The sequence below is a fragment of the Carya illinoinensis genome, chromosome 16, assembly GCF_018687715.1.
Source record: "Carya illinoinensis cultivar Pawnee chromosome 16, C.illinoinensisPawnee_v1, whole genome shotgun sequence".
Taxonomy (NCBI): Eukaryota; Viridiplantae; Streptophyta; class Magnoliopsida; order Fagales; family Juglandaceae; genus Carya; species Carya illinoinensis.
Genome location: NC_056767.1, coordinates 3,789,682 through 3,802,686, shown reverse-complemented (window position 1 = coordinate 3,802,686; position 13,005 = coordinate 3,789,682). Strand labels below are relative to the sequence as shown.

At 33.2% G+C, this 13,005-nt stretch overlaps 1 pseudogene; it reads right to left on the bottom strand.

Annotated features, from left to right (window-relative positions):
* Positions 1-549: 549 nt before the first annotated feature.
* On the bottom strand, positions 550-1,315 carry LOC122299822 (annotated as a pseudogene).
* Between the last annotated feature and the right edge of the window lie 11,690 nt (positions 1,316-13,005).

Genomic DNA, 13,005 nt, shown 5'->3' with positions numbered 1-13,005 from the left:
AAGACTCCGTTCAAGCCAGCCAGTTCAAGTCAGATGGAAGGACTCTCTTCTAGGACTAAAGGTCTTCAAAACAGAGGTTGGATAAGGGAAGGAATATAGAAGATAGAATTGAGTGTATTGAGTCAAATTTAGTAAATATAGAATTATAGGTGAAGGGATGAGAACCAAGTAGCCTTAATTTGTATGACCATGATATATTGTACAATAAATCATTCAAAAAGTGGAGCTTCAGACTTTCGCAAAAGATCACTTCATTTTTTAAATACACAAGCTCTAATTTACCAACTTGACAACTCATAAATGCACAACAGCCCAAAAATACCACCACACACACACAAACTTCAAGCAAAAGCAACCACACCTTCCGGTATTAAAACAAACCAACCAGCCATGCATACTAGCCTAAACAACCACATATAACAGCCCGAACAACCACACTCATAAAACCAACAACCATATTTCAACCCAAACAACCATGTGTCAACCCAACCAGTCACATAGCAACCCAAACAGGACAGCCACACATTCCACCTGCTTGAACAACAAAAGTTATAAGTTCAATCACATCTACAATTTCAGGTTCAAAAACATCGGTAGGTAGATGAAATGCATTATCTACTCATCAGGTTCAAAAACTATATATTAGGACTATCTAAAATATAGTATTAAAGGGAAAATGAATAATATTGTCACTCAGGTAATGTATAGATAACTCACTCAGGCATTCATCACAAAATCCATAAACCCGAGTAATTTGCCAAAGGGAAAAACAAAGAGATAAAAAAAGGAAATTATCAGCAAGGGGATAGAGGTAAACACATCACAGAGCATCATCACCAATAGTGACATTTCCAAGATCACCAGCATGCTGATTCTCATCCTCAGGAGCACCATACTCTTTGCCAGCAGGATTGAAATGTGGTCCTGCAGGCAAATTAAAAATAAAATTAAAGACAAAAGGGATTAATGTGGAGCAAAGTGAAGTTTACTCTGCTCTTGGACTGGATGCTTTAGATACAAAGAAACAAACATCATCTCTTTGGACTATACCAGTTGACATGCAACCATTTGTTGTGTCCCCAAGTGCATGAACATGGAAGCCATGAAGACCAGGCTTAAGGCCATAAGTATTTCCAGTTACCGTTGTAGAGCCTAAAAATTTGCAACAAAAATGTCTTTCAAAATGTGAAAAATAGACATCTACACTTGCTGGATGATTAGATAGGATTTCCAAATTACCATTAGCTTATTGGGTGAAGTAGATAGTCCCACTGACACTCTCATTGTTGCCAAGAACAACCATAACATTTACCATCATTTAATGTGATCTAAATGAAACAGCTTATTAGAACTATATTACATCAGATGACCTCAAAATGGAAAAAGGAGGACAGACAAAGGTGGAAAGCAATACAACTAACAAAAAAGTCTACTAGAAAATAATTAAAAATGTTGGGTCAATAAAAGTATGCTCTCAGCTATGGTAATTGGATTCATAAATCCCTCCCTTCCAATGATGTTCGGATTGCCAAAAAGGAGGTGCTTTTTCCAAAATAATGCAAGATATTCCAACTCTTGACTGCTCATTTCTTTTTGCCGGAAAACCTTTTCTTTGACAAGAAAGTCGAAATTTGCATCGTTTTGAAGCTAGAAAACAAGTTTACCACACACACACACACACACACACACACACACACATCACTTGCTTTCACTGAAGCTAAACCCCTAAAAACTCAAAGTAGATGATATATTCAAATAATAGCTAGAAAACTAGATTCCCAGGCACAAATTTAAATTTAGAGTATATATCCAAAAGGCCTAAACGAGTAGAATATTCATTTTTTTCCTACTCAAAAGCAGCTATAAATGCTGTATAGATAGGTAACTGCCATTCTAGGAGTTGATATTGTCTCTATCATAGTAACTTTAGCATTCACAAGCAAGGAAAGGAAACTATTAGGCTATATCACAATTACTTTGAACAGAAATCCCATATTTTACACCTTATCTAGAGCCTGTAAGGATTCTAGCACACAAAAGTCTACTAAGATAATGTAGGAGTTTGCTAAACCAACTGGCCTTTAGTTCAACTAAATAGATGTGTATTTCAGCATTGCTAAATGTACTTTGGGACCATGACAAGGTTCCAAAGCCATCACCATGAAAATGAATGAAATGACAATTAAAAACAGATCAATTGACCAAATAACTTATTTAATGAGAATGATAATTTCATATAGCAAGACAACAAGCAGCCAGCTCAAGTACTTGCATCCATGCCTAAAAATGTTGACCATGTATGTCTAATTTAGTAAAGCATACCTCAGAAACTAATAGCTTTTAACATTGACACATACCATTTTCCACACCTGTGCTTGGGTTGCACATCTTCCTGAAACAGTTTGAACAAATAAAACATATGAAGATTATATGAGGTATAATCAAATTATTAATAAAAGAATCTAGTTAGAGGACCTACTTTTTTAATGTAGTCATTTAAGAAGCTCTTCCTTTTCCTAACCTTACCATGGGTTGGAGATTCTTGGGTAACACGTTAATGCTACAATATTTATAACAGCATAAATATTTTGCATACATCTTGGGTAACACCATTCAAGTTTCTGTGGACTACATCAAAGTTTTTGTTTTTTAATCTTATGCAACTATAGTTACAATAAGTCCTTAATGCATACATAAAAATAAAACATTATTATAATTGGTAATGGAATGTAGAAATCAAACATTGAGAGGGAGTACTGTACCTGGGTGAAAATCAGAGAGGAGAGATGAGACTTCCTTGAAGCTACCTTCTGAGGCATTGGGGGCCTCGGTTGGGTCTCACCGTCTCATGGTGGAAGGTTCACAGCGAGGGAGGGATGACATTGTCGGCTTGAGGGAGGCGTTGGGGGTGAGTGTGGGTTGATCGGCGTAGGGGAAAGTGAAAGAGGAAGGCCGAGGAGCTGTGGGTCACCATGGTGTCATGCCATGGAGGTGGTTGCGGCGGAGCCCTAGTCTAGAGAGAGAGACAGAGAAGAGAATGGAAGGGAGAGACATCTAAGAGACGGAGAGTCTAACCGAGAGGGATGATCGAGTGGCATCGCGTGGTTGTGGCGCTGCATTTGTCATGGTGGTTGTGTGTGAGAGAGAGCGTCACATGGTGGTGGCGCTGCATCTGTCGTGGCGGTTGTGAGAGAGAGAGAGAGAGAGAAAGAGAGAGGAGTTTTCGATTCTTCAGGAGGGATACGGTGTTTGGAGGGAGGGAGGCTTAGAGAAGATAGGAAATATGCAGGGAATTAGGGATCTAAGTGATCCAACGGTGGAGATTAAAAGATTCAACAACTACCTATTTGCTGCGACTTCATGTCGCTGGAAAAAGTTGCATTTCCTCACGATTTTTCGATCGTCGAACGTGATTATGTGGTAAAATGTAATTTTTTTTTTTCACACTGATGTTGTTTGTAACATCAAGTAACTATTTCCCACAAATTATTACTCGTCAGATGAGTTCTAATGGAAAAATGTATATTTTTTTCCCACGGACAGTTTTCATGTTATAAACTAAGTATTTGCCACGGAAGTAGACTGTGGAAAGAAAAACTCATGGAGAAAACCCATATTTCTTGTAGTGTTCCTTTATAAGATCGTAGCTTGGGTTAAAGAAATTCCTCCAGTTTGAAAAAAAAAAACTATATATGTATACATACAAATAAACATACGCACACATGCACACACATATTAATCATTAACTATCGGTCCTGCGGCTTGAAAATTGAAGGTGTTTTAATAGAACTACTATTTAATTTTGGAGAAATTATAGTTGTAATCGTAATTATATAAACGACATGCAATCATTTTGAATAAAAAAAGTAAATAAATATTATACCCACATTTAAAAGACTTAAATTTTTAATAGTGGACTCTATTCTTTTTAAAAAAAACTGCACAACACTTATACACTCCACAACTATACTTAATATTATTTTTAATTTTGAGGCCGTCAGGGTTAAATATTAGTACTAGTCATCCATCATGATTTAAGATGCCTCGATTCATACGTGATGTCCTGATCATACATTGTCTTCTTTGTACAGGTCCAAAAACTTATGAAAGTCAATCGTAAAAATTGTATGAGCTATTAGCCTATTATATATTTTTTAACTCCTAATTACTTAGCAGCCACCTCGTCGGTACTGTGTATCTTTGTGTGCTGTTTTGTATCCAGACGTAACTTAATATAATTGGCTGCACTTATAATTAACATTTTATTAATAATATATTATTCTATTCTTTTATTCTTTTATTTTAAGATTAAGCTATGTTATTCTTCACTTTGAATATTTTGAATTTCAAGCGCGCATACTTGTCGATGTGGCACATTTTAAATAACTTTATGTCTCAGCTATTTAAAATATAATAACTAATACTTAAAATGTCTTATGTAGTAAATGTATATATAGTTGAGGATGACAGTGGCTTCAGACGGCAAAACAGAGGCAGCCGGCCGGAAAAGCAAATTGGTGCAACGTGTAAGATCGTCCAACATTTGGAATAATTAAATTGATGTCAAAAGGTTTATTTAAGTTATGGAACAAGTTAACGGTGTAAAAATTTGGATCTAGATCCTCTCGAATTTTGGTTCAAATGTGAGGGTTTTGAATTAAGATAGACATATAAATTGTAAAGTGAGCCCTACAACATTTATGTGTGTCGTTGTTTGTATAAATAAAATGAGTACATAACATATATTGTAGAACTCACGTCGTTGTTTGTATAAATAAAATGAGTACATAACATATATTGTAGAACTCACGTTATATGTCTAATTTCTCTTCTACTAGAATATTTCAATTAGTTTTGAGTAATTCTTTTTCCTAAGCAGTATATAATCAGCTTCCCTTTTATATATGTTATCATATGACTGTAATGCTAGCTAGCTAATTTTGAAGTTATGGAGACTTATTATTTATAAATAATGCTACTTGTTATCATTACTTATTATTTACAAGTAATGCTACTTATTATCTCTAACTTATGCTACTTATTATCTCTAACTTATATGTTCTATATCGTTTGGAAGGAGAATCTACTATAACATGGTTGTTTTACAGTCTCTCATGAACTTAATAATGTTGGTGATTAAAAAGACCTAAAGCAGGAGAGATATAAACATATTATATGATATCTAAATGGCATCTTTGAACACATAATGTTGTCTGATATGTAATTCATACAAAAAGAGAGTATAGTGCCGTGTATGAACCATGCATGTATTTTATATATCTATTTATCCCTTGCTCAAATAAAGTCCTGAAGTTCATACAAGACATTCAGGACATTGTAATAATATTACATGAGAGCCAAAGGGCCATATATAATTTAGATGAAATACTCCCAAATTCGAATTCTGTATGGCAAGAATTATGTCACATTTATCTCATTCTTATAGGGTTATATATCATTTTCTAGTAGATTTGGGTAGAACGTGTTTAATTCCTTTAAAATAGTAGTTAGTGGTTGCGAAAACCAGAACATTTTTACAATACACTAATGGAGCACTCATCTAAATAGACATTCAAATTCTCTGTCCTATCTTGTCGGCTCCAACTCTATATATTCCTTCCCACACTTTAGGTCTAGACTTCATGTGATTCTCTTTTCTTTACACTAGAACTGGTAGGCAAAACCAATATGCTGCAAATACTTGCATCACACAAAGCCTTGGTTATAAACATATACAAGCATGCATTTGTTAAATGGCGGTTCAAATGGCAGCTTAGCAGGGTAGATTTCTATACGAAGCTAAAATATAATTAGGAAGCTCGAATCACCCATACATCCCAACACCAAAGACAAACAACTGAATACAAATGCGGTATGATTTCTCCAATACTCAATAATTCCCAACACAGCAATTCCCATCATTAATTCGAAATGTAAATGTCAAAGAACTCAAAAAAATCATTGTAACTTTTCTGGTGGTTGAGAAATTACGGGGGAGAAATGCTTACCTGGTATGACCGAGTCCTGGGAGCCGTGGTGTGCACTCTATGACGGCAACGCCGTATCTTTGGAGAAATGGGACAATCGCTGTGAGGCTGCCGGTGTTTTAAAGGGACAGTTTTGAAGGCCTTCGAGGGTTTAGCTTTATAGACCATTTTCTCACAGATTGAGTGGTTTCTCACAGATTGAGTGGTTCAAAAATGTCGACTATTGCAATGAAAGGAATTGGACCTTGACTGAAGGGACAATCAGAAAGAAGAGCTGACGATGCACTGCAGTGTAGATAGGTCCTTGTACGAGATTCGCTTGCCAATGTTCTCTCGGTTTGGGCAGAGATTCGCACAGATTCAAGACTCAACCTCACAACAGGGGGATTAGGGTTAGAGATTCTCTGTTTTGGCCACTCTTCTTCACACAAACGGCAGGTTGGTGATAGAGCCGTAGGTTCGTCTCGCTGTTTCCAGTTGATTTCGTAAACGCTGCTTCTGAAGAGGGGGGGTTCACTTTTCACAGCTTGCTGCGCTGCGTCGGGTCAAAGTGAAGAGAAGACTTTTGCCCATTGTGAGGTTGATGAAGACGAGCGGCAATTTCGGGAGTGGGGGTTTGGGGAGTCTGGTGTTTGAGAAAAGCTATGGAGTTTACATTTGGGAAAGTTGGGGAAAGAGAGGGTTCAAAGTGTAGGCAGTTGAACGGCATTACTGCCCTGTTTCTGTTTCTGGTCATGTCAATAAACAGTAGCAAAACATTTTACATCCAGATATCTCGTCTCAGTCTCTAAAATTAATTGGTGTTTGGTAAAAGCATCTCATCTCAGTTTTGAATATTTATGAGATTTCGTATCTCATCTCAGGGGCCAAACCTATCCTAAGAGTACTATTAGGATCAAAGTTTTGAATACTGTACTGGTTAAGGCACTTAAATGAAATATTTTGGTATCGGTACCGTTTTATGTACTGCTTCAGAATAGTCGATATATAAATAAATTATATATATAAATTATATTCCAAAATAATAGTCTATATAAGAATAAATTATATATAAATATATATATATATATATAAATTATAAATAGTCTTGTTTGAATTGTAGGTCAAAAAATGAGCTTGCAGTTAGAAGAAATGAAAAAAAAGAAAAAGAAATAAATAAAGGCCAAAATATAAGCTGGTACAAGCTGAAATATCGATCGATACAGGTCGAAATATCGATTGGTACAACCGAAATGCTGACCAGTACAAAACAAGAGTATTCTCTGTACCGGCTAAACCATGGAAACAAAATATTTATACGCCAAAATTCAAAACAGTGATTAGGATACAATTTAAAATCACCCCACCTATTAAGAAAAGAGTAATGATACTCATCATCTTAATTCTCATCATCCTATTATCATTCCATGATGTGGCATTAGATGATTGTAAACTATTTATTATATTTTACTTGTGAACCTATTATCTAATCCAACATCATGAAATGATAAGACGATGATAAAAAAATAATGATGAATAGATTTTTTTTAATAAAAAGTATAATACAGACATAAGAGGAAAGATGTGTTAGAATATAATTTAAAAAGTCAAATTTTCCCCAATATAGTTGAGTTGTAAATTTTATTGAGTAATATATGTTAGTTATTTAAATATGTTTATTTATTTATAATAACCTCAAACTTGTTCTCAAACTATGTGCTTAATTTATTATTTCTCATATAAAATAAACATCAACATTACTTGAGATCATATTCATTTTCATAGAGTCATATAAATAATCAGTATATCAATTTTTTTGAAAAAGAAATTATTACTCAATATTATTATTATTATTATTATTATTATTATTATTATTATTTTTGAAATAAGTAATGTATAAATAATTTTAACTATATATGCAATAGATAATTTGTATCTTATATAATGACTATATGTAAAAATTTGGAAGAATCAATACACTTATCATGCATACATAAATACTTATAATAACCTCATTAAATAATTACAAAACAATATAGTAAATTAATATATTATAGTGCAATAAAAACTGTGTATGGAGTTGAAGAGCCCTGTAATGAATTTAAAGAAATTAACAACTACAATTCTTATCCATGCAAATATGTCATACATTATTACTAGGGGTGTGCTCCGATTCCGACTTCGTCGGAATCGGAACTCCGACTTCCGATTCCGACTTTTGTCGGAATTGAAATCGAGCTCTGACTCCGATTCCGAAATGGAATCGGAGTTCGACTTTGTTCGGAAGTCGGAATTTCGGTCCAACTTCTGAAATCCGAACTGGAGTCGGAATTCCGATTCCGGTCGGAATTCGAAATTTCGATCGGTGCCGGAATTCCGAATTCCGATTTCTTTATTTTGATAGGTTTTATCTTATTTTAAATTTAATTATATACTAATTTATGTATTAGTTTAATGTGATTAATCAAAAAGTAAATTTTAACTTGAAATAATATTAATTTAAATTTTAAATATAAAGAAATCAGTATTTATATGTAGATTAATACACGACTCTGCTTATAATTTATATGTAGTAAAATTCTTAGATTAAAAATATAGTTCTTGATCAGTTTTATTTAAATTTTTTTATAATGAAGTCAGTCTTTTTATAAAAGACTTGAATTTGTACTTTTGAAATTAGTACATAGCATTTCTTTTTTACCATTTATGATTAATTTACTAATTAAGGAGACTTGCATTATGGGAGATATAGTACTTATATATATATATATAAGGAGACTTGCATTATGGGAGATATAGTACTTATATATATATATATATATATATATATATATATATCTGTGTGTGTGTATATATATAGGCGGCTTATGATCTAGCTAGCTCCCTTCACATTTTCGGCTCATAAGTTTTGTTATATACAAATGAATTTGCATACCGATCTGCGTATTAATATTATTATCTTCATATTCAAAATTTAGATTGATATAATTTTCATTAAAAGTCTGACAATATATTTCCTTTATAGCTAGCTAGGAGCTAATTATACATAATTCAGAAGATCATAAACAATGAATAATAGAAATAACAGCCGAGTTCAAAGTTTGATTAAACAGTCCATAAGAACAAACATTTTGATTCAACCAAAAAAGAAACATCATTTGTAGCATCGTAGTTGGTCATTTGAAGTACCTGAAATTAAGATAAAAAAGTATTCAATCAATAAATGTAACCAAATATTGATTCAGAAAATTGAATACAGTAAAAGTAAAATTTAATTACCATTAATATCAAAGACGGAATAAGTTAATTCTGATATCAACTTATCTTTATCCATACTCCATCAGTCATCAGCAACTATACTGGGGTTCACAATTACATATGTGAAATGATAAAAAAATATAAATTAAATAAATTAGTATAATCATAAAAACAATTAAAATAATCAATAATAAAAAAAACAAGTAAAATAAGGTTACCATCTTCAAGCCTATAGCTCTCATTGTCAATGCCAATGCTATCTAGTCCAAGGGGTGTATTACTGGTCCAGTTCTGTGTGCAAACGAGAGCCTCCACGGTTGACGGTGACAAAGAACTCCGGAAAACATCCAACACTCGACCTCCAGTGCTAAACGCCGACTCAGATGCAACCGTCGTAATAGGAATGGCTAGCACATCTCGGGCAATACGGGAAAGGATTGGATACTTGATGGAATTAGCCTTCCACCAAATGCATATCTCAAATGCAGGACTAGGTGCCTCAACCTCTTCCATAAAATACCGTTCAACCTCTGAAGTACACCCCATAATATTCTTCGATGCAACGAGCTGATGATACTCATTCATGATGTCGTAATTCCTACGGCGTCGAGGCAATGCACCTACTGGGCTAAAGTCATCAGAGGGAGGTGTCGGAGTCACGTGTGAGGTACCCGCTGAAGATGAAGGCTGTCCACTATTTTGTAGTGGTTGTACAAGTAATCGAGATCAGTTTTAAGCGATGTAATAAACGATGCAGCCTTCATTGCCCCAAGGACGGAATTTGCCCAATATTCTATCACGACCAACTTGATTCGGGGGTCAAGGATCACAGCCACAAAGAGTAATCTATTTATCTTCTCAACTTGCCCCCAATATTTATTATATTTGGACAGCATCCTCTGAGCCATACCAGATAGAAGTCCGCTAGGGTCATCACAACCATCTTCCAAGTGGTGGTGTAGTGTCGAGATCTGACTGAACCACAAGTTTGCAGTCGTGTATGCGGATCCAGATATTTTCATTGTAATATCATAAAAAATCTACAAAAATGTAACAAAAAATCCTACACTCGTCCAATCATGTGTGTCCGGCGGGCCGAACTCCTTTCCGGCAGGCTCCAGCAAAGCATAATTTATTACTCAGCTAAACTAATAGTTTATTATTAAAGAAATAATTACTGAAACAATATTGGTATCGAAATATTTTATTTCAGTGTCTTAACTGAAATAGTCACTATATACGATGTTCGAAACTTTGCTCTAAACTCATTATCAATTATATCTCCTTTTTGCTTAGAAAAAAAATCCTGCGATATGCTTCAAAATAATATTTCTTAATAACGTTACTTCTTTAGAAACTCTCTTATGTTTTTTATAAAATCGTGTTAGATGTGTTAATTAAAAAAAAAAAAAAAAGATACCATTGAATTAAAAAACAAAGAAATATATAATATTCGAGGTGTTGAGTACAGTAAATTTCAAGAACGACATTTGGGGTTGTACAGTGATTCTACTGTGACTCCCTAGCAATCCTAAAATACTTCATACAATAGACGTTGAATAGTCCTATACGTACATATAATTTTATGTACAGTATTATAAGTAGTGAGTGACAACTTCATTTTATCATTATTTTTTTAATTTAAATTTCAAATTTCGAATTATATAATTTTCTTCATTTTCAATAATTGATACATCAACGTAAATTAAATTGTAAGTATAAGTGCATGTTTAGAATTGTGGTGAAAAATATTATTTTTAATTTAAGGCTTATAGTTTAGAGCTTAACATAATAAACTCTATTATTAAAAAGCTATTTATTATTTGGGATCCATATGTAAGTACTTTCAAACATATTAGATTTGTTTGGAAATAAATTAAAAAAACACTTTTTGATATAGAAATTACATAAAAGGACATATACTTGATAAAAATCAAATATTATAATAAAATAATAATAAAAATAGTCTAATAGATTTTTCAATAATTATAATAAAAAAGAAAATATCTTCAACGATATAGAAGTGATAGGAGAAGAATGAAAAATATTGATAGGCAAAGTCTTGAGTAGATTATACAAGAATAATGAAAAATATAAATGTGTAAAGTTGTCATTATGTTAAAATGATGAGGGTCATTTTATAATGTATATAGTAAGGTAAAATAGGGACTAATTTTCTTGAAGTGCTTCTTACAAAAAGCATCACTTTGATGCTTTTGTTGAATCGTAATTTTCTGATTTTTTTTTTTTAATTTTGTTTATAAGTACTTTGATGTAAAATTATCAAACAAGTAAATTTGTCACTTAAGTACCTTAAATCGTTTTACTGTACTTTTTAAATCTTCCATTACAATTCCAAACAGTCACTAAGTATTTTTCATTGAAAACAGGATGTGAAGTTGTTTGAAGGTTTTTCTTTTCATTTTTTTCCCCCAAAACTTATCTACAAGAATACTTGGGGGAGCAGATGCCCAATGTTACGGATAAAAACAGAGATAGGGCCTTTCTTATATCTAAAACTTGCAGATCACCTTGATCCCACGGGAGGACCTATGCATCCCAATGGGTCCATGCCCAAGATCACTAGTGGGCTATTTATTGGTGAGGTGGGCTTCCTAGTAAGTATAGTATCCCCCTCCTTTGCCTGACAAATGATGAAAATAATGTTTCATTTTCATTTTTAACATAATTACTTATTTTTTGTCTCATATATTTTTTACAATTTGAAGAACTAGTTATATCAAGTAGATCCTCTACTATTCAATGTTAAAACAAATTATTCACCAGTAGTATTTATAATGTGGAAAGACCCTTCTAAAGAGTATAGCATTTGACAACTCAATTTGATAGAATTAATCAAACTTATTATTTTTTATTAAATTCAAAATTTTTATAAAAAATTAAATTTGAGGAGTAAAATGTAAGAAATGAAAGAAAAATCATAAAATATAATTTTTACTCAATTCGGCAAGGTCAAGTTGTAAACAATAAGATTGTGTTTGGTAAGTGAAGTACTACTATTCACAAACAGTTAAGCCCCTTAAGCGGGAGGGCAGCCAACTGACCTAGCCCCCGTACCTGCCTACTGTCTAGGCAAGGGGCCATATATAGCACCCAGCGCCTGACCGCATCCGCATGGACGGTGACCCCGTCTGGTTGTCTAGAGGGCGTATTGGTCTGCGGGCCGTACGCCCACTCTTGAGCTTCAATGTAGGCCGATTGAGCCCATATCCTATTTTATAGGCCCTTTCGACTTTTTTGGGCCCATAACATGTTTTTACAGCCCTTTTGACTATTTGTGATTCTATAACCTCTTTCTCAGTCCAAATCTAGCAAAATAAACACAAATTTTGAAAATCAAAAATATATAAAAATAATGTTTATCTCTAAATATAAATGAATCTAAAACTAGTTTGGACCCTAATAGTTTATTTGGGATCGAATCAAAGTATTACAAATAGTTTGAAGAATTTAAGAATAATAAATCTACATCACAAAGAAGAAATAGGAAATAAAAGAAACAAATCCAACTTCCAACTTAGTCCCTCTTAGTCCAAGTGTTCAATAAAACTTGAAAAAAAAAAAAAAAGGATGAAAATGAGAATATGATGTTTGAAAAGAAAATAACTTAAAAAATAGTTTCTATTTTGTAGCCTTTCGGCTTACATGAATTTTTGGATTTTGGAAATTTAGGACTTCAACAAGATAAAACCTATCACATTGTATTTCAGTCTATTTAAAAATACGAAAATGATTAAGTTACATTTTTTTTTAAACTTTT